Here is a 3,784-nt window from a genome sequence, read left to right as displayed (position 1 = left end):
GGGAAACTCCCATAGGGCTTAAAATCTGGGACTCACCACTAATTGCTCTTACAACTGAAGAAGCTTCTTGGATGTAGAGGTCAAACATCTTCAAGAAACTTAAAGAAGACCAGGTACTTTTCTTTCCAAGCTCCTTAGACTACGATGACCTGGATGACTGAGAACCTTCACAGACATAACATAGGAAACATAAATCAGTCTGGGAATACCACAATAATGATTAACCAAGAGTGTTACCAACACAACAACTGCCCGAATCAGAGAGTAATTGGATCATTTTCATCCACTATAAAAGATAACATGCGAAACCGTGGGATAATGTTTTATTGGAGATTATCTATCGGAATTTCAGGAGCAGGACCACGCCTCTAAACACACTCTTTCCGGTTGTCATCTATATAGGCTCCCCCAGTTCTGCAAGCTGTTCATTCTCGTTTATGTGCCTCACCCTCCCTCCCTCCTTCTTCTCAACTCTTTAACTTCTTCATTTCTATTTAGTACACGGGGATCTGCCAGGCCTGGGAGCCATCGCCAGTCCCCTTCAAGGCCTTCCCCAAACCGCAGCTTAATTCATGTCAAAGCATTCACTTTTACCTACTAAAATGCTGTCAAACCTAAAATGAGGAGGTGAGCACAGCTAGTGAATCAGTCTGTCATATTTAAGTCTCACATCTAAACTTTGAACAGGTATTGTTTTTTTAAATTCAAGGAATACTGACAAAAGCAGTGTTACTTGCCCATGTTTTTATCTCCTCTCAGTTTGATTAATGTAATTGCACTTGTCTCATGAAAATATGCGTCATTCACCTCCAAAGTATCCAGCTGTGCTAATGGACAACAAAGATGTCCAGGTTTCTCTGGGACCAGGTGAAAAGGGCTGTGATGATATTTAACACCAAACTAAATCCAAGAACAATGGAAGCAAGTGCCACATGGACAACCATAATGTTTGTAATAGAAGAATGATTTCATTGATCATTAGTGATCAGTATCATGTGACACTGCAACTGAGTGTCACATGACAGATGATCTGATATCCTGGTGTTGGTGTTGTTCCCACATCATCATAATAAATGTTGTTCCAGGTTCAACATTGCAAGTGACCAATTACATTGTTGTGACGTAATACTTTTGCAAGCCAAGCGATTCATTCATTTAAGAAATTCCAATGTTGCAAGGATGATATGTATAATGCTTACTGTTTATTAAAAATAGTATCCTGAAATGCAAAGATTTCAAATTGCTGGATCGGCGGTCAGAGGCGCGTTCTCACAAGTAGATTTTTTTTTTTACTGCAAAAGTCATAAGTACAAGAAAATACAAAATAACACTAAAAGAAAGTTGAAGTGATTTTATTCAACAACAAAGTAAACCAAACAAACCACAGTGGTAGAAAGTACCACAGGTACAGGACAGCCATTACGGGTAATAGTGGAAGAACAATTGCATCACTCAGGACTCAGTTGCTGTGTCATGTGACAATGTTGTGAGGACAGAGCTCATAAATTGTATGCAAGATCAAACCAAGTGTACAGACCAGCACTGATTGTAACCTGCAGGCTGCCTGTACAAGGAACAAGGAAATCTTTTGCACTTTTGCATTTTTGCTGTGAACCATCAGGCTTTTGTTGTTTTAAAGATGTTTTAGTATTCCTTTTCTCCTGTAGGAATATTGCACTCGTTGGGCGTTTGTGCTTTAACAGGTTAATGTTTTACATATAAAACTTTCTCTGTAATGTCAAATATATCTCAGTCTTACACTAACATGTCTATTGAAGTGCAGTATCAGGAGCTACTGAGGGTAATTATTATTTCCACTCTGTCAACAGTTCCATCTTTTATTTTTCTCTTCATTAATGGGACTATGTTGTTCACACTGAGGAGTAAACCTGTGTTTCGTGACACTCCCCGTTACATTCTTCTGTATAACCTCCTTTTTGCAGACACTGTGCAGCTGGCACAGAGTCAGGTTCTTTCCTGCTCTCTATTTTTAGAGTAAAATTGCCATATCCTGTATGTGGATTTCTCAGCTTGTTGGCCAATCTCACCACTGGGATCTCCCTCTCACCCTTTCGGTGATGCCTCTGGAGAGATATGTAGCTGTGTGCTACCCACTGAGGTATCCTACCATCATCACCATCAGAAACACAGGGGCTGCTATCATTGTGATCTGGATCATCAGCTCACTAAATAATCTCACCAGACTCATCTTTTTCTTTCCATTTGAAATGTTGAAAAATCTGCAGGTGAAAGACCGTTGTTCTAACATAGCTGTATTACTCGGGACAAGGTCTGATCAATATGATACAGCCTTCACATGTTTAGTGTTTGTATCAGCTGGTGTGGCAGTCATTTTTTCTTATATCGGTGTGATATTAGCAGCCAGGTCGGCCTCTGCAAACAAAGCTTTAGCCCGTAAAGCTCGAAACACTCTGCTGCTTAATATGATGCAGCTGTGCCTGAGTCTCTGCTCAACTATTAATAACCCTTTGCTCATAGCTCTTTCAAGAACTGTAACAATGACAATATTTTCATGGGTTCAGAATGTATTTTATGTGTGCTTTATTATCTTACCCAGATGCCTGAGTTCTCTCATCTATGGGCTAAGAGATCAGACCATCAGACCTGTCGTCATGTACCACCTATGCTGTTATCAGAAACTAAGTCAGTAGCTTTCAATATTTCACCTGTAATCTGAAATGCTTTAATAAAAGCAATCTTTAGATTATCTGCTGGGTTTCTGCAAGAGGTATGCCTTGCAAATTTAATTGGTCCAGACTGGACTACACTGTTAATTATCCATCCATCCATCCATCCATCCTCATCCGCTTTATCCGAAGTCGGGTCGCGGGGGCAGCAGCCTAAGCAGAGAAGCCCAGACCTCCCTCTCCCCAGCCACCTCCTCCAGCTCATCCGGGGAACACCAAAGGCGTTCCCAGGCCAGCCGAGAGATATATCTCTCCAGCGCGTCCTGGGTCTGCCCTGGGCCTCCTCGGTGGGACATGCCCGAACACCTCACCCAGGAGGCGCCCAGGGGCATCCTTATCAGATGCCCGAACCACCTCAACTGGCTCCTTTCGATGTGGAGGAGCAGCGGCTCTACTCTGAGCCCCTCCCGGATGGCCGAACTTCTCACCCTATCTCTAAGGGAGAGGCCAGCCACCCTTCGGAGGAAGCTCATTTCTGCCGCTTGTATCCATGATCTCGTTCTTTCGGTCACTACCCACAGCTCGTGGCCATAGGTGAGGTCGGGACGTGGATCGACCGGTAAATTGAGAGCTTCGCTTTTACACTCAGCTCCCTCTTCACCACGACGGACCGGTGCAGCGTCCGCATCACTGCAGCCGCAGCACCAATCCGTCTGTCGATCTCCGGCTCCCTTCTCCCATCACTCGCGAACAAGACCCCGAGATACTTGAACTCCTCCACTTGGGGGAGGAACTCATCCCCGACCCGGAGTGGGCACTCCACCCTTTTTCTCCGTGAATCGCTACCTTATCGTGGTGGAGGGGTTTGTGTGTCACAGGGATCCCAGGGGCTATGTTGTCTGGGGGCTTTTGCTCCCTGGTAGGGTCTCCCATGGCAAATTGGTCCTGGGTGAGGGACCAGACAAAGAGCGATTCAGAAGACCCGTATGAAAAGAACATCGAGGGAACAGTTTACCCTGCCGGGATAGGGTTACGGGGCCCCGCCCTGGAGCCAGGCCGGGGAGGTGCCCGAGGGCGGCGTCTGGTGGCCGGGCCTTAGTCCATGGGGCCCGGCCGGGCACAGCCCGAAGAGGAGA

At 45.2% G+C, this 3,784-nt stretch overlaps 1 pseudogene; it reads left to right on the top strand.

Moving 5' to 3' along the window:
• The first annotated feature begins 1,735 nt into the window (after positions 1–1,735).
• Positions 1,736–2,672, top strand: LOC116321300 (annotated as a pseudogene).
• Positions 2,673–3,784: the final 1,112 nt, after the last annotated feature.

This window comes from Oreochromis aureus, linkage group 10 (assembly GCF_013358895.1).
Source record: "Oreochromis aureus strain Israel breed Guangdong linkage group 10, ZZ_aureus, whole genome shotgun sequence".
NCBI lineage: Eukaryota > Metazoa > Chordata > Actinopteri > Cichliformes > Cichlidae > Oreochromis > Oreochromis aureus.
Note: the sequence above shows the minus strand (reverse complement) of the source record. Positions and strands in the feature narration are given on the sequence as shown.